Source organism: Canis lupus, chromosome X, assembly GCF_048164855.1.
Source record: "Canis lupus baileyi chromosome X, mCanLup2.hap1, whole genome shotgun sequence".
NCBI lineage: Eukaryota > Metazoa > Chordata > Mammalia > Carnivora > Canidae > Canis > Canis lupus.
The window spans coordinates 65,586,321-65,606,019 of record NC_132876.1 but is presented as its reverse complement, the minus strand read 5'-3'; the positions used below and the strand labels follow the sequence as shown (position 1 = coordinate 65,606,019).

The 19,699-nt window shown below is 39.5% G+C and overlaps 1 protein-coding gene across 4 annotated transcripts in view; it reads right to left on the bottom strand.

Annotated features, from left to right (window-relative positions):
* ZDHHC15 (zDHHC palmitoyltransferase 15) overlaps positions 1 to 19,699 on the bottom strand; it is a 171,197-nt gene that overhangs the window by 101,414 nt on the left and 50,084 nt on the right. The window lies entirely within an intron of this gene.

Genomic DNA, 19,699 nt, shown 5'->3' with positions numbered 1-19,699 from the left:
GAGAGAAGAAGCCATGTCAAAGAAGGTAGGAAGTACAGATACATGGTTTAGGGTAAAAGGGATTGTGGGTACTGTGGAGGGGAGAGAAATGTGGTCATGGAGAAGGGAGAGAGGGAGGGATGGATGGAGGGGGGGAGAGAGTGAGAGAGAGAGAGAAGAGAGAGAGAAAAGCACATGGGGGATGCACATGGAGAAGGTTTCCCCAAAGCCATTAGCTTGGAAAATGAGAGGGGCTGAATTTTGTGAGTTCATGCAACCAGCAAGGCTTAGAGCCTGGAGCTTTAAAGGTCAGTGGGCTTGGCTAGGATAGAGCCTGAAGGACAACTGATGCTTTTTGAGAGAAGGCAGGCAAACAAACCAGAATTAGACAACATGGAAACAATGATCTGAAGAACACCTGGGATACACAAGGGGGAGATTATTTGCTCGTCAGGGTTCATGGAGACTCCTCCCCAGGAACAAAGGAGCTGGATGGTGCCATTTCCCTCCTCCCCTTAGCATAAACACAAAGCCACATACAGGAAGCAGTGTAAAATCGACACTGGCTGCCTAACATTCTTACACCAAGCCCCTCACCCTTGCACTCTGGTGGGACTGCCTTTATCAGTCATGTTTGCCTTAGTCCCAACAGAGTGGGCCCCTCCCCAGAAGACCAGAACAAATTCCTGACCATACCACATGTCCTGACCAGAGAGTTCTGCAGGACTTCAGCCCTGGCAGAGATGTGTCAGGTTTCATTTCATAAGCAGACAAGAACACATCTAGTTAAAACTTGCCACATTCAGACCAGGAGCCAAACACTGCACACAGCAGGCAGAGAGTATCTACAGACTGGCTTGAAGGAAGTGCAGGCAAAATACAACAGCAGAAAACAAGCAGTACACACCAGAGACATTCCCTGAAGTGTCAGGCCCTTTGTAATACAGGAACTATTATTTATAAGGCCATTACTTTTAGGATCAGGAGACATAACTTCTTTTCTAACACAGAGAAGAAGGCAGAGACTCCAAGACAGAGGACTGTATCCTAAATGAAAGAACAATAAAAGGCCATGGCCAGAGATGTAGGTAAAACATAAGTAACATGCCTGATGGAGAACTTAAAGTAACGATCATAAGGATACTCACTGGGCATGAGAAAGGAATAGAAGACGTCAGTGAGATCCTTACTACAGAGATCTCAGAGTTAAAAAAGAATCAATAAAAATGAAGAGTGCAATAAATAAGGTTGGAAACAGGCTTGATGCAATGAGCAGCAGGCTAGAAGAAATAGAGGAATGAATTAGCAGCATAGAACAAAATAATGGAAATAATGAAGTTGAACAAAGGACAGAGAAACTTATGCAAAATGAGAATAGACAGGGAATTCAGTGACTCCATCAAACATAATAACATTTACATTATAGGAGTCAAAGAAGAAGAGAGAGAAAAGGGGGGCATAAAGTGTATTTGAGAAAATAATGGCTGAAATCTTCCCAAATCTGGAGAAGAAATAGATATTCAGATTCAGGTGGCATTGAGAACTCCCATCAAAATCAATAAAAGCAGGCCAGTGTATATTTGCAAAATATAGCACTAAAGAAAAAAATCTTAAAAGCAACAAGACAAAAAAAGTCCTTAACTGATACGGAAAGACCCATAAGGCCAGCTGGAGACTTCTCAACAGAAACTTGGTAAGCCAGAAAAGAATGGGATGATATGTTCAAAGTGCCAAATGGAAAAAGTCTGCAACCAAGAATATTCTATACAGCACAGTTATCATTCAGAATAGAAGGAGAGATAAAGAGTTTCACAGACAAAGAAAAACTAAAGGAATTTTTCACACCAAATCTGCCCTGCAAGAAATATTAAAGGGGATTCTTTGAGGTCAAAGAAGAAAACAAAAGGGACAAAGACAAGAAAGGATCGAGAAATTACCAGAATCAGTGACAAAACAGCTAATAAAATGGGACTAAATACATATCTACCAATAATTACTTTATAAATGAACTAAATGCTGAATAAAAAAGACATAGGGTGTCAGAGTGGATGAAAAAACAAGACCCATCTATCTATATGTTGCAAAGAGACTCATTGTGGACCTGAAGACACCTGCAGATTGAAAGTGAGGGATGGAGAAACATTTATCATGCAACTGTATGTCAAAAGAAAGCCAGTAGAAATAGTATATCAGACAAACCAGACTTTAAAACAGACTGGAAGGGAACACCTGGGTAGCTCGGTGGTTTAATGCCTGCCTTTGGCCCAGGGTGTGATCCTGGAGTCCCGGGATCAAGTCCCACATTGAGCTTCCTGCATAGAGCCTGCTCCTGCCTCTGCCTGTGTCTCTGCCTCTCTCTCTCTTAGTCTCTCATGAATAAAAAAATTAAATCTTAAAAAAATAAAACAGACTGGAGGGATGCCTGGGTGGCTCAGCAGTTGAGCATCTGCTTTTGGCTCAGGGCGTGATCCTGGAGTCCTGGGATCAAGTCCCACATTGGGCCTGTTTCTCCCTCTGCCTATGTGTTTGCCTCTCTCTCTGAGTCTCTCATGAATAAATAAATAAATAAAATTTTTACAAAAAAATAAAACAGACTGGAAAAAGAGACAAAAAAAGGGCACTATATCCCAATAAAGGGGACAATCCAACAAGATCTAACAATTGTAAATATTTATGTCCCCATATGGGAGCACCCAAATGCATAAAACAATAACAAACATAAAGGAGCTAATTGATAATAATACAAAAATAGTAGTGGATTTAACCTCCCAGTTACACCAATGGACAGATCATCTAAACAAAAAATAAAGAAGGAAACAATGGCTTAGGATGGCATACTGGACCAAATGGAATTAACAGATATATTCAGAACATTTCATCCTAAAACAGCAGAATACGCATTCTTTTCAAATGCACATGGGACATTCTACAGAATAGATCACATACTAGGTCACAAATCAGGTCTCAATAAACACAAAAATACTGAAGTCACATTATGCACCTTTTGTGACTACAACAGTAAGAAACTAGAAGTCAACCACAAGAAAAAGTGTGGAAAGACCACAAATACATGGAGGTTAAACAACATGTTGCTAAAGAATGAATAGGTCAAACAGGTTATACTATATGTTGGCAAATCGAACTCCAACAACAACAACAAAAAATACAAAAAAGAAAACCTCAAAGACTCCACAAATAAAGTATACTAATACATAATTTTAGTAAAGTAACAGGATACCAAATTATCCTACACAAATCTGTTGCATTTCCACACACCAATAATGAAGCAGCAGAGAGAGAAATTAAGGAATCATTCTCATTTACAATTGCACCAAAAACCATAAGATACCTAAGAATAAACCTAACCAAAAAGGTGTAAGACCTGTTCTTGGAAAACTATAAAATGCTGATGAAAGAAACTGAAGAGGACACAAAGAAATGGAAAGATATTCCATGCTCATGGATTGGAAAAAAAAATATTGTTCAAATATGTATACTATCCAAAACAATCTATATATTTAATGCAATCTATACCAAAATACCACAGCATTTTTCACAGAGCTTGACCAAACCATCCTAAAATTTGTATAGAACCACAAAAGACCCAGAATAGCCAAAGCAACCTTGACAAAGAAAAGCAAAGCTGGAGGCATCACAATTTGACTTCAAGTTATATTGGAAAGCTATAGTGATCAAAACAATATGATACTGACACAAAAATAGACACATAGATCAGTGAAGCAGAATAGAAAACTCATAAATGAACCCATAAATATATAGTCAATTAATCTTCAACAAAGCAGAATAAAATGTCTAATGAGGAAAAGATAGTCTCTTCAACCAATGGTGCTGGGAATACTGGAGACCATCAAGCAAAAGAATGAAAATGGACCATGTTCTTATACTACACACAAAAATAGAATAAAAATGGATTAAGGACCTCAATGCACATCTGAAACTATAAAAATCCTAGAAGAGAACATAGGCAATAACCTCTTTGACACTGGCCACAGTAACTTCTTTCTAGATATGTCTCCTAAGGCAAGGGAAACAAAAACAAAAATAAACTATTGGGACTTCATCAAAATCAAAAGCTCTGCACAGTGAAGGAAGCACCAAAACTAAAAGGCAACCTATAGAAGGGGAGAAGATATTTGTCAATGATGTATTAATAGGGGTTAGTATCCAAAATACATAAAGATACTGGGTGTTATATGTTGGCAAATTGAATTTAAATAAAAAAAAACACACAAAAAACCAAAATATATAAAGAACTTATAAAACTCAACACCAAAAAAAAAAAAAAAGATTAGTCCAATTAGAAAATGGGTAGAGGATAGGAATAGACATTTTTTCCAAAGAAGACATTCAGATGGCCAACAGACACATGAAAAGATGGTCAATATCACTTATCATGAAGGAAATGCAAATCAAAGACATAATGAGATATCACCTCACATATGTCAGAATGGCTAAAATTAACAACACAAGAAATAACAGGTGTTGGTGAAGATGTGGAGAAAGGGAAATCCTCTTGCACTGTTAGTGTGAATGCAAACTGTTGCAGCCTCTGTGGAAAATAGTTTGGAGGATCCTCAAATTTAAAACAGAACTGTTCTATGACCCAGGATTTATATTACTGGGCATTTACTCACAGAATACAAAAACACTAATTTAAAGGAACATATACATTCCTATGTTTATGGAATCATTATTCATAATAGCCAAATTATGTAAGCAGTTCTAGTGTTCATCAACTGATGAATGGATAAAGAAGTGGTATGTATATTTAATGGAATATTATTCAGCCATCAAAAAGAATGAAATCTTACCATTTGCAACAACATGGAAAGAACTGGAGGGTATTATGCTAAATGAAATGTCAGAGACAAATACTATATGATTTCATTCATGTGGAATTTAAGAAACAAACAGATGAACATAGGGGAAGGGAAGAAAAAATAAAAGAAGAAAATCAGAGAGGGAGGCAAATCATAAGAGACTCTTAACTATAGGAAACAAACTGAGGGTTGCTGGAGGGGAGATGGGTGGGAGGATGGGGTAATTGGGGGATGGGCATTAAGAAGGGCACTTAATGTAATGAGCACTGGGTGCTATAATGCAACGGATGAATCACTAATTTCTACCCCTGATACTAATAATATAGTATATGTTAACTAACTTGAATTTAAATTAAAAATTAAATTAAAATTAAAAAGAAATAAATAAGCAAAGGGAGAAAAAAGAGAGAGGCAAATCAAGAAACAGACTTTTAACTATAAAAAACAACCTGATGGCTACTAGAGGGGAGGTGGGTGGGTGGGTGGGTTCAATAGATGATGGGGATTAAGGTGTACCTATGTTTTGGTGAGCACCAGGTGTTGTGTGGAAGTGTTGAATCACTATACTGTACACCCAAAAATAATATCACACTGTATGTTAACTAATTGGAATTGAAATAAAAACTTAAAATATTGAGGTGCCTGGGTGGCTCAGTTAAGTGTCTGCCTTTGGCTCAAGTTATGATCCCAGGGTCCTGGGATAAATCCCTGCATTGGGCTCCCTGCTCAGTGGAGAACCTGCTTCTCCCTCTCCCTCTACTGCTCTACCTGTTCTCCCTGCTTGTGTTCTCTCTCTCTCTCTCTGTCAAATAAACAAATAAAATCTTTTTATAAAACTTAAAATATTTTCCTTAGTTTATTTTTTTCCTTTTTTCCCCTTAGTTTATATTCTCATCACCAGTGAATAATAGTGACTCTTTCTCCACAGCCTAGACCTTGTGAAGTGTTATTCAAACTTTTGATCTTAGAATACTTTAAAACTGTTTCTTTAAGAGACTCTTAATTGTAGGAAACAAATGGAGGGTTGTTGGAGGGAGGTGTTTGGGGGAATGGGGTAACTGGGTGATGGGCATTAACAAGGGCACTTGTAATGAGCATTGGGTGTTATATGCAACTGATAAATCACTAAACTCTACCTCTGAAATTAGTAATATACTATATGTTATTTAATTGATTTTAAAATAAAATATTTCTTTATGTGTTATGTTTTGATATGGTTTTCTTTGATTTTATGAAGTTTATATATGGAAGATGTCTACTTTATTACATGTCTAAGTTAAAAGGGACATATGCTAAATCCTGTCCTTCAGTATGGAATGGAATTGTGGAATTTTTGGTTACAAAGAAATTGGGAGAAAATAACTTTATTGGGTACTTCAAAGGTAATAAATTTCTGCAGTCTGGCTCCCCTGCATGTTGAAAACTAGACTCATACTTAGTAGTGTTCTAAGGTTATTTATTTTTTAGTGCAATGATTGAGATGGGAAGTGTCGGATTTAAAATTTTTCCACTATTTTTTATATTCCCTGTATGAAAGGGATTAAAGGGGAAAGGAGAGAAAATGAGTGGGAAATATCAGTGAGGGTGACAGAACATGAGAAACTCCTAACTCTGGGAAATGAACAAGGGATAGTGGAAGGGGAGGTGGGCAGGGGGATGGGGTGACTGGGTGACGGGCACTGAGGGGGCACTTGGTGGGATGAGCACTGGGTGTTATGTTTATGTTGGCAAATCGAACTCCAATAAAAATATACAAAATAAAATAAAATCAGAACAGTAATAAAAAATAAAAATTTTCCAGATGATTTTACAAATTAACAACTGGTTTAATCATAAAATTTAAAAGAGCTGACTCTCGTTCCTGTATCCCAATGTTTCACAGAAGTTATGAGCACATTTTTTTAATAGAAAATGAAGGACAATGAGGTTAAATAACTAAGTAAAAGTCTATCACTGGATTGGCAGAATATGAACTATACTATAGATTTTATAAGAATTTTAAAGGATATACACCTGCAACTAATATAAAATTATATGTTAATTGTATTTCAGTTTTATTTATTTTTTGTATTTCAGTTTTTTAAAATTTTTTATTTCTTTATGATAGTCACACAGGGGAAGAGAGAGAGAGAGAGAGAGAGAGGCAGAGACACAGGCAGAGGGAGAAGCAGGTCCATGCACCGGGAGCCCGATGTGGGATTTGATCCCAGGTCTCCAGGATCGCGCCCTAGGCCAAAAGCAGGCGCCAAACCGCTGTGCCACCCAGGGATCCCCATTTTTTGTATTTCAGTTTTAAAAGAAAAAAAATCTTAGAGAACATAGAAATCATCTAGTTCCACCTCCTCATTTTATAGAGAACTAGCTAATTGAGACACAGGTAGGGTATGTGATTTGATTAAGGTTACCTAGCAAAGTTATGGAAGCAATGGAACCAGAATCCAGGCTTCCTCATTCTCAGTCCAAAGCTCTTTTCCTTGGAGCAGTGGTTCCCAAATTTCAGTGTGCATCAAAATCACCGTGGGAGGTTATTACAATGCAGATTCCCAAACTCTATACCAAGGATTGTGAATCAGTAGTCAGAGATGGAGTCCAAGACTCTAGCAACTCCCCCAGGTGATTCTGAGACAGACAAACCATGGAAAGTGGGGCTTTAGGGGTTATTTGGTTGTTCAGTCTACCATCCCAAGGGGAAACTGGTCTCCAACATTCCCGGCAGGAAATTTCCACATCTCTGCCTCATTTCATCCTGAGTGAGTATTATTATATTATGGATGGGACCTAGGTTTCTCCATTTTATGTTTCTCCCTATATATTCAATGTTCCTAAGGTATGGTTCCAAATGTGTGAAAGTTCATTCTTTTTCTGCCTTAAAAAATCAGAAACATTTTTCTTTATATTAACTATTTAGTATCTAGAATAATTATCCTTATAAACTGCACGGACAATGAGTTTTTTAAGTGTGATGCTCTAGTGAGATTCCATATCACTAGAAAAATAAGAGCTTGTGAACAGTATTCCTAAACGCCACTATTCATTGACATTGAAATGAAACAGGGAAACACCTTTTTAAAGCAAACAGGCACAGCAGTCTTTTGTTTATCTGGTAGTGATCACAGTGATGGGGTGTCAGAAGCTGCTGGAGCTGTGATTACCACATAAAAGCCAAAAACATTTCAAGTGTTTTTTTTTCCTTCCACTTGTCCAAAGGTTTTCTTTTTTTTTTCTCCAAAGGTTTTCAAGAGAAAAGCTCAGCCATAAGGAACATGACCAACTGCCAAAGAAAAATCCACCTGAACATGCAGTTTTTCTGAATTTAGTCACTGTGTTGCAATGTCAATATCCCATTATGGAAATAGCTTCTGAAATGAGAAAGCTACTTGAACTTTTTTCTTGACATAATAATTCATAAACACCTTGATAAAAATTATAGAATCTGAAAGTACATGGTGGAAGTAGCATAAAGTTATTAGCAACATCTTTCAATAGCAGGATGCCTTTCTAACTGTTGCTCCCAGGCACTAATGGGAAATGAGTGATTTTGTGTGTGTGCATGCCCATGCACACACTTTCTTGTGTGAATAAGAATGAATGCAGCAGATAAGATGCTCTAAATGCAGCAAGATGAGCACCAAAATGGGGAAAATAGGAATATAATGAAGTTTTACTATATATATTTAGACAAGTAAATGCTGTTATTGTGGCTGTTATTGTGGCAATTATCCAACATACCTCTTTTCTTTAAAAGCTAATAGATATCAGAAAGGGAGACAGAACATGAAAGACTCCCAACTCTGGGAATCGAGCTAGGGGTGGTGGAAGGCGAGGTGGGCGGGGGGTGGGGGTGACTGGGTGGCGGGCACTGAGGTGGGGACTTGACGGGATGAGCACTGGGTGTTATTCTGTATGTTGACAAATTGAACACCAATAAAAAATAAATTTATTAAAAAATAAAAAAATAAAAGCTATTAGACAAACCATGAGAGACTCAACCCTTGGAAACAAACTGGGGGTTACTGAAGGGCAGGTGGTTGGAGAGATGGGGTAATTGAGTGATGAACATTAAGGAGGGCATGTGATGTGATGAGCACTGGGTGTTATACTATATTTGGCAAATTGAATTTAAATTTAAAAAAGAAAATTATGTTTCAATAAAAAGATACTATTTTCTTTTTTAAAAAAATATTTTATTTATTTATTTATGAGAGAGAGAGAGAGGCAGATACAGAGGCAGAGGGAGAAGCAGGCTCCATGCAGGGAGCCCAACGTGGGACTCAATCCTGGGTCTCCGGGATCACATCCTGGACTAAAGGCAGCGCTAAACCGCTGAGCCACCCGGGGTGCCAGTACTATTTTCTGTAATACCTTCTGCATCAATTGGTAACTAAAAGCTTTTGAGTTTGGTAATGGGGAGAAGGGTGTACCTTTCAACTACATACCATGATTCAAATGGGAACAGCAGTTGTAGCTTTAGCAATTGAAAGAATCCTCACTCAAACCCCCATTTTGGACCAAAATAGAAATCTCCAGATTATTATCAGGGGGAAATCTGTCCGCCAGTCACCTCTATCTTTGAGAAGGAGACATCTATCAATGAGCTTTTGACTCTAATATTTGAGTTCACTGCCTTAATTTACTTACATTGCCTTAAAAACTTGAACAAAGAGCTAAACCTTCTCTCTGAGCTATTTGGAGTATTTGGAGAGAATGGAGTTAGAGGCCCATAGATTATAGCCAAAGACCTAAGGATAATTCATGAGAACACAAGAACTATCCAAGAGTTGATTCCATTATTTAGGTACCCCCCTGCCCTTGGACAATATAAGGTTTTATTAAGAGTTGTTTCTCTTTTTTTTAAACATTGTATTAATTTATTTGAGAGACAGGGAGGGAAAGTGAGCACGAGCAGGGGGAGCGGCAGAGGGAGTGTAGAGAGAAAATCTCAAGAGACTCTGTGCTGAGTGCAGTTGTAGGGCTCCATCCCATTACCCTAAGATCATGACCCAAGCCAAAACCAAGAGCCAGATGCTCAACTGAATGAGCCACCCAGGCACCCCAAGAATTGTTTTCTTTTTCTTTTAAAAGATTTTATTTATTTATTTATTTATTTATTTATTTATTTATTTATTTAAGAGAGACACACAGAGAGAGGCAGATACATAGGCAGAGGGAGAAGCAGGCTCCTCAAGGGGAGCCTGATGTGGGACTCGATCCCAGGACTCTGGGACCATGCCCTGAGCTGAAGGCAGATGCTTAACCACTGAACCACCAGGCATCCCCAAGAGTTGTTTTCAAGGTTTAGCTGGCTACTCCTTAGGAGTCTCTCTGATGGTGGTATCAGATTCTAGTACCAATATATGACATCATATTTTAAAAGAGCACGGTATTCCTTATTGATAACAACTTTAAAAGTTAGGGTTGTCTCTCAAATATCCTATATTCCCTTAATTATCCATTAAGAATCTACCATCTATCAGTTTAATATAAATCTTTTATGAAGCCGATTATCTTCAGTCTATACCAATTCTGGGGGTAATGAGTCTCATATGTTTGCCAGCCCCTGTGCAAAGCAGGGCTTCATTTGAATTGTCTTAAATTCAGTAATTTTTTTTTTTCATTTTCAAAGAGCATTCTAGTCCCAGTATATGTAATTTGGTAAACAACACAAAGCTAACAAAATATATAGCCTACATGTCTTTATAAACTTGGATTATAGCTCCTCTCAGCTTATTTTGCCATGCTGAAGAGGTCTTTCTTTTTGGTCTGTTTTGAGCATTGAAATGCCAAGCAAAATACAATGGATTTGGAATCTGATGATTTGGGTTTGAGTTCTAGATCTGCAAAGTAATAACCATGTATCCTTGAGAAGCTGGGTTAACTTTGCTGATCTCATGATATATGCACACACACACACACACACACACACAAAAACCACCTTACCAGTTTGCATGACAAGGTTGTGAGAACAAATTGACTTAAATGTGAAAGTATCTCACATTCTCTTAGAACTTAATTGACATCAGTTTTCTTTCCTTCCTCTTAAGTCTTAGTGATTTGTTTTCTGAGATACGGTGGTAAAAACTACAGACTTCAGGGATAGACACATTATGGCTTTGTTCAAAAGGAGAAAAGTGGTTTGTTTTCAGTGTTCTTTTTGACAATGTTTACTTAATATTTCATTGATTCATTGTTAGTGGAAATAAATAAGTACACAGGGCAGCATCACTTGGGGAATAACCTTTGGTTACTTTCCTGATTTAAAATGGATAGTTGAGGGAGGGGCAAGATGGCGGAAGAGTGGGGTCCCCAAATCACCTGTCCCCACCAAATTACCTAGATAACCTTCAAATCATCCTGAAAATCTACGAATTCGGCCTGAGATTTAAAGAGAAACCAGCTGGAATGCTACAGCGAGAAGAGGTCGCGCTTCTATCAAGGTAGGAAGACGGGAAAAAGAAATAAAGAAACAAAAGGCATCCAAGGGGGAGGGGCCCCACGAGGAGCCCGGCTAAGGCCAGGGCCAGTGACCCCAGGACAGGAAAGCACCGTCCAGGAGAAGCAGGAGCTTCACCAATCTTCCCAGGTGGAAAGGCGCCCACAGGGAGTGAGAGCAGGAACCCAGGGGGGGCGGGGATGCCCTCAGGCTCCCTGGGACACTAACAGACACCTGCCCGCCCAGGAGAGTGCGCCATACCCCGCGGCCCAGCTCCCTAAAAGACTGCAGCACGCACGGCTGGACCCGGAGCACCTCGGAGGGGCTCGGGCGGCGGCTCTGCGCGGAGGGGGCTGCGCGGACTGGAGCAGCTCGGGGGCAGATCCGGGAGAGGAAGAGGCTCCGTGCGGAGGGGCTGCGCGGCTGCAAGGAGCAGCTTGGAGGGGCTCGGGCGGCGGCTCCGCGCAAAGGGGGCTGCGCGGCCGGGAGCATATGGAGGCGGCTCCGGCAGAGGAAGAGGCTCCATGCGGAGGGGGCTGCGCAGCTCCGGGAGAGCTCGGCGGGGCTCGGGCGCTGCTCCTCGGAGGCGGCTGTGCTGCCGGGAGTGCGAATCCAACAGTGCAGGCTCCGGAGCACAGGGTGCTGGGACACAGCCCAAGATCCGGCCTCCCCCTGGGACAGGCAGAGTCCAGGAGGGCCCAGGAAAACAAGGACGCTCCTGCCCCGAGCTGAGCAGATCAGCGGCCCCGCCCCGGAGCCTCCAGGCCCTGCAGACGGACAGCTCTGTAGTTACTGCAGGAGCTCCTCCTGCAGTAATCCAGGGCTCCAGAGCTGGCCGCTGCCACTGTGGTTGTTCCTCCTGGGGCCTCACGGGGTAAACAACACCCACTGAGCCATGCATCAGGCAGGGGGCAGAGCAGCTCCCCCAATGCTAACACCTGAAAATCAGCACAACAGGCCCCTCCCACAGAAGACCAGCTAGACGGACAAGTTCCAGGGGAAGTCAAGGGACTTAAAGTATACAGAATCAGAAGATACTCCCCCGTGGTTTTTTCTTTTCTTTTTTTTTTCTTTTTGATTTCTGTTTGCTTCCCCCACCCTTTTTTTACCTTTCTTTCTTTTTCTTTCGCTTTTTCTTCCCTTTTATCCGTTTTTTTCTTCCTTTTTTCTTTTTCTCTTTTCTTTCCTTCTTTCTCTCTCTTTTTCTCCTTTTCCCAATGCAACTTGTTTTTGGCCATTCTTCACTGAGCAAAATGACTACAAGGAAAACCTTAACTCAAAAGAGAGAAACAGTCCTCTCTCCCACAGAGTTACAAAATCTGGATTACAATTCAATGTCAGAAAGCCAATTCAGAAGCACTATTATACAACTACCGGTGTCTCTAGAAAAAAGCATAAAGGACTCAAGAGACTTCATGACTGCAGAATTTAGATCCAATCAGGCAGAAATTAAAAATCAATTGAATGAGATGCAATCCAAACTAGAAGTCCAAACGATGAGGGTTAACGAGGTGGAAGAATGAGTGACATAGAAGACAAGTTGATGGCAAAGAGGGAAACTGAGGAAAAAAGAGACAGACAATTAAAAGACCATGAAGACAGATTAAGGGAAATAAACGACAGCCTGAGGAAGAAAAAACTACGTTCAATTGGGGTTCCCGAGGACGCCGAAAGGGCCAGAGGGCCAAAAATGTATTTGAACAAATCCCAGCTGAAAACTTTCCTAATCTGGGAAGGGAAACAGGCATTCAGATCCAGGAAATAGAGAGATCCCCCCCTAAAATCAATAAAAACCGTTCAACACCTCGACATTTAATAGCGAAGCTTGCAAATTCCAAAGATAAAGAGAAGATCCTTAAAGCAGCAAGAGACAAGAAATCCCTGACTTTTATGGGGAGGAGTATTAGGGTGACAGCAGACCTCTCCACAGAGACCTGGCAGGCCAGAAAGGGCTGGCAGGATATATTCAGGGTCCTAAATGAGAAGAACATGCAACCAAGAATACTTTATCCAGCAAGGCTCTCATTCAAAATGGAAGGAGAGATAAAGAGCTTCCAAGACAGGCAGCAACTGAAAGAATATGTGACCTCCACACCAGCTCTGCAAGAAATTTTAAGGGGGACTCTTAAAATTCCCCTTTAAGAAGTTCAGTGGAATAATCCACAAAAACAAGGACTGAATAGATATCATGATGACACTAAACTCATATCTCTCAATAGTAACTCTGAATGTGAACGGCCTTAATGACCCCATCAAAAGGCGCAGGGTTTCAGACTGGATAAAAAAGCAGGACCCATCTATTTGCTGTCTACGAGAGACTCATTTTAGACAGAAGGACAACTACAGCCTGAAAATAAAAGGTTGGAGAACCATTTACCATTCGAATGGCCCTCAAAAGAAAGCAGGGGTAGCCATCCTTATATCAGATAAACTAAAATTTACCCCGAAGACTGTAGTGAGAGATGAAGAGGGATACTCTCTCAACTTAAAGGATCTATCCGACAAGAGGACTTAACAATCCTCAATATATATGCCCCGAATGTGGGAGCTGCAAATATTTAAACCAATTAATAACCAAAGTGAAGAAATACTTAGATAATAATACACTTATACTTGGTGACTTCAATCTAGCTCTTTCTATACTCGTTAGGTCTTCTAAGCACAACATCTCCAAAGAATCGAGAGCTTTAAAAGATACACTGTACCAGAAGGATTTCACAGATATCTACAGAACTTTACATCCAAACTCAACTGAATACACATTCTTCTCAAGTGCACATGGAACTTTCTCCAGAATAGACCACATGCTGGGTCACAAATCAGGTCTGAACCAATACCAAAAGATGGGGATTGTCCCCTGCATATTCTCAAATCATAATGCCTTGAAATTAGAACTAAATCACAACAAGAAGTTTGGAAGGACCTGAAACACGTGGAGGTTAAGGACCATCCTGCTAAAAGATGAAAGGGTCAATCAGGAAATTAAGGAAGAATTAAAAAGATTCATGGAAACTAATGAGAATGAAGATACAACCGTTCAAAATCTTTGGGATGCAGCAAAAGCAGTCCTAAGGAGGAAATACATCATAATACAAGCATCCATTCAAAAACTGGAAAGAACTCAAATACAAAAGCTAACCTTACACAAAAAGGAGCTAGAGAAAAAACAGAAGATGGACCCTACGCCCAGCAGAAGAAGAGAGTTAATAAAGATTTGAGCAGAACTCAACGAAATCGAGACCAGAAGAACTGTGGAACAGATCAACAGAACCTGGAGTTGGTTCTTTGAAAGAATTAATAAGATAGATAAACCATTAGCTAACCTTATTAAAAAGAAGAGAGATAAGACTCAAATTAATAAAATCATGAATGAGAAAGGAGAGATCACTACCAACACCAAGGAAATACAAACGATTTTAAAAACATATTATGAACAGCTATACGCCAATAAATTAGGCAATCTAGAAGAAATGGACGCATTCCTGGAAAGCCACAAACTACCAAAACTGGAACAGGAAGAAATAGAAAACCTGAACAGGCCAATAACCAGGGAGGAAATGGAAGCAGTCATCAAAAACCTCCCAAGACAGAAGAGTGCAGGGCCAGATGGCTTCCCAGGGGAACTCTATCAAACGTTTAAAGAAGAAATCATACCTATTCTACTAAAGCTGTTTGGAAAGACAGAAAGAGATGGAGTACTTCCAAATTCGTTCTATGAGGCCAGCATCACCTTAATTCCAAAACCAGACAAAGACCCCACCAAAAAGGAGAATTACAGACCAATATCCCTGATGAACATGGATGCAAAAATTCTCAACAAGATACTAGCCAATAGGATCCAACAGTACATTAAGAAAATTATTCACCACGACCAAGTAGGATTTATCCCCGGGACACGAGGCTGGTTCAACACTCGTAAAACAATCAATGTGATTCATCATAACAGCAAGACAAAAACCAAGAACCATATGATCCTCTCATTAGATACAGAGAAAGCATTTGACAAAATACAGCATCCATTCCTGATCAAAACTCTTCAGAGTGTAGGGATAGAGGGAACATTCCTCGACATCTTAAAAGCCATCTATGAAAAGCCCACAGCAAATATCATTCTCAATGGGGAAGCACTGGGAGCCTTTCCCCTAAGATCAGGAACAAGACAGGGATGTCCACTCTCACCACTGCTATTCAACATAGTACTGGAAGTCCTATCCCCAGCAATCAGAGAAAAAAAGACATTAAAGGCATTCAAATTGGCAAAGAAGAAGTCAAACTCTCCCTATTCGCCGATAACATGATGCTCTACATAGAAAACCCAAAAGCCTCCACCCCAAGATTCCTAGAACTCATACAGCAATTTGGTAGCGTGGCAGGATACAAAGTCAATGCCCAGAAATCAATGGCATTTCCATACACTAACAATGAGACTGAAGAAAGAGAAATTAAGGAGTCAATCACATTTACGATTGCACCCAAAAGCATAAGATACTTGGATTAAACCTAAGCAAAGAGGTAAAGGATCTATACCCTAAAAACTATAGAATACTCCTGAAAGAAATTGAGGAAGACACAAAGAGATGGAAAAATATTCCATGCTCATGGATCGGCATAATTATTATTGTGAAAATGTCAATGTTACCCAGGGCAATTTACACGTTTAATGCAATCCCTATCAAAATACCATGGACTTTCTTCAGAGAGTTAGAACAAATTATTTTAAGATTTGTGTGGAATCAGAAAAGACCCCGAATAGCCAGGGGAATTTTAAAAAAGAAAACCATATCTGGGGGCATCACAATGCCAGATTTCAGGTTGTACTACAAAGCTGTGGTCATCAAGACAATGTGGTACTGGCACCAGAACAGACACATAGATCAATGGAACAGAATAGAGAACCCAGAAGTGGACCCTGAACTTCATGGTCAACTAATAGTCAATAAAGGAGGAAAGACTCTCCACTGGAAGAAAGACAGTCTCTTCAATAAATGGTGCTGGGAAAATTGGACATCCACATGCAGAAGAATGAAACTAGACCACTCAAAGATAAACTCAAACCATACACCATACACAAAGATAAACTCAAAATGGATGAAATATCCAAATGTGAGACAAGAGTCCATCAAAATCCTCGAGGAGAACACAGGCAACACCGTTTTTGAACTTGGCCACAGTAACTTCTTGCAAGATACATCCACGAAGGCAAAAGAAACAAAAGCAAAAATGAACTATTGGGACTTCATCAAGATATCCTTTGCATAGCAAAGGATACAGTCAACTAAACTAAAAGACAACCTACAGAATGGGAGAAGATATTTGCACATGACCTATCAGATAAAGGGCTAGTTTCCAAGATCTATAAAGAACTTCTTAAACTCAACACCAAAGAAACAAACAATCCAATCATGAAATGGGCAAAAGACATGAACAGAAATCTCACAGAGGAAGACATAGACATGGCCAACATGCAAATGAGAAAATGCTCTGCATCACTTGCCATCAGGGAGATACAAATCAAAACCACAATGAGATACCACCTCACACCAGTGAGAATGGGGAAAATTAACAAGGCAGGAAACAACAAATGTTGGAGAGGATGCGGAGAAAAGGGAACCCTTTTACACTGTTGGTGGGAATGTGAACTGGTGCAGCCACTTTGGAAAACTGTGTGGAGGTTCCTCAAAGATTTAAAAATAGACCTGCTCTACAACCCAGCAATTCCACTGTTGGGGATTTACCCCAAAGATTTATATGGAATGAAACGCCGGGTCACCTGCACCCAGATGTTTCTAGCAGCAATGTCCACAGTAGCCAAACTGTGGAAGGAGCCTCAGTGTCCATTGAAAGATGAATGGATAAAGAAGATGTTGTTTATGTGTACAATGGAATATTACTCAGCCATTAGAAAGGACAAATACTCACCATTTGCTTCAACATGGATGGAACTGGAGGGTATTATGCTGAGTGAAGTAAGTCAATCGGAGAAGGACATATAGTGTATGTTCTCATTCATTTGGGGAATATAAATAATAGTGAAAGGGAATATAAGAGAAGGGAGAAGAAATGTGTGGGAAATATCAGAAAGGGAGACAGAACATAAAGACTCCTAACTCTGGGAAACGAACAAGGGGTGGTGGAAGGGGAGGAGGGTGGGGGGTGGTGGTGAATGGGTGATGGGCACTGAGGGGGGCACTTGCCGGGATGAGCACTGGGTGTTATTCTGTATGTTGGTAAATTGAACACCAATAAAAATTTAATTTATTAAAAAAATAAAATGGATAGTTAAGATGGCACTATACTATATGTATCATTTGGATTAAGTATAGCCCAATGCCTCCATGTTGTCAAGGATACTCAACATTGGACACCAAAGCAGAACAGAGAATCTCTACTTTCCTCATAGTAGCTAAGTATTTGTAAGCCAATGTTTCACTGGCTGGGAAAGTGGCAGGAGTCATCTCATCCCCAGCTTGGTTCCCTCGGAATGTATTTCCCTTTTTGATGCAATTAATAAATTCTCTACCTCATTAATATAATGTTGACTTATTTTAATATAAAATTTTAGATTTCGAAAAGTCTTTAGATGCCATTTGGACCAACAGTCTCCATGATGTATAAATGTCTAAATCTGCTTTGCACTATTGCTAATAATTGGCCAGCTTTTCTTTGAATACCTGAAGTTATGGGAAACTTATAAAGTCTTGGAACAGCCCATTCTATTGTTACACAACTCTGCTTGTTAGACAAGTCTTCTTTGTATTAGGCAGAAACATGCCTCCTTGTAATTCTCTCCCATTGATTATAATTTTGCTCCCTGGAAAGGAATCAGATTTGCTTAAAAACAGAAAGGATTGCATCTAGATATTTAAAGATTTCTTACAACTCAAGAAGAAGACAAAGACTCAATAAAAATAGGCAGTAGACTGAGACACTTCAAAATGAAGATACAGAGATGGCAAACAAGCACATGAAAAGGCGCTTATTATTAATCATTACCTAAGTGCAAAGTAAAACTACAAGGAGATACCACATCAGACACAATAAAATGGTTTAAAATCCCTGACAACACCAAGTGACAGTGAGGATATAGAATGACTGGAACTCTCATATATAACTGATGGGGATGCAAGATGGTAGAACTGCTTTGCAAAACAGTTTAGCAGTTCCTTATAAAGTTAAACATACAATTACCATATAGCCCAGCCATCCACTCCCAGGTATTTACCCAAGAGAATTAAAAACATACATTTCCACGAAGGCCTGTACATGGATATTCTTATCAGCTTGATTCACAATAGCCCCAAACTGGAAACAGCCTAAATGCTCATTTACTTGTGAATAAATAAGCAAGTTGGGGTACATCAATAATATAGCAAACTACTCAGCAGTAAAAAGAATCAAACTACTCATATATGCACTGACATGGATGAATCTTAAATGCATATTACTAAGTGAAAGAAGCCAGATACAAAAGGCTATAATTCAATTTACAGGACATTCTGAGAAAGATAAAACCATATGGAGAGAAAGCAGATAATTGGTTGCCAAGGTGGGAAGTGTGAAGACTGCTTGTAAATGAGGAGGAGGGAATGTTTTTAGGATAATGTAAATATTCTGTATCTTAATAGTGGTGGGGTTTACATCACTGTATACATTTGTCAAAACTTATCAATCTTTATATTTATAAAGAGTGATTGTTATTGTATGTAAATAATATCTTGATAAACATGATAAAAAACCCAAAGAGATCTAAAATTGGGTCTTTTTTGGGGTGATGTGATGCAGCCACAAGCCAAGGAACAAAGGCAGTCACTGGAAGCTGGAAGAGATAAGATTTGGTATCTTCCCTTAAGCCTCTGGAGGGAGCATGGCCTGAAGATATCATAATTTTACACTTCTGCCCTCTAGAACCATTTACAAATGAATTTTGGTTGCTTTACGCCACTATGTTTGTCATAATTTGTTATGACAGTCCTAGAAAACTAATACAGTTCTATACTCAGTTTTTTTCATGCGTAAATGAGTATATGGTAATACTTCATAGGGTTGTAATGAGAATTAAATGAATCAATACATCCAAGGTATATTAGAGCAGTAGTTGTCACAGAGTAAGTGGACTTGTAATAGTATTTTTTAAAAGATTTTATTTATTTTAGAGAGAGAGCCTGTGTGAGCAGTGCATGGGGGAGGGCAGAGGGAAAAGGACAATCTCAAGCAGACTCCACATTGGGCATGGAGCCCAAAACTGGGCTCAGTCCCACAAACCTGAGATGATGACCTGAGCCAAAGTCAAGAATTAGATGCTTAACTGCCTGAGCCACTCAGGCACCCCTGAAATAGTATTTATTATTCTCTAACCTTAGTTATCATTTAGTCTCCAGTCCCTTCATCTATTAATTGGTAATAATAAAAAAATTGAGTCTAACAACTTCAAAACAAATAAACAAAAATG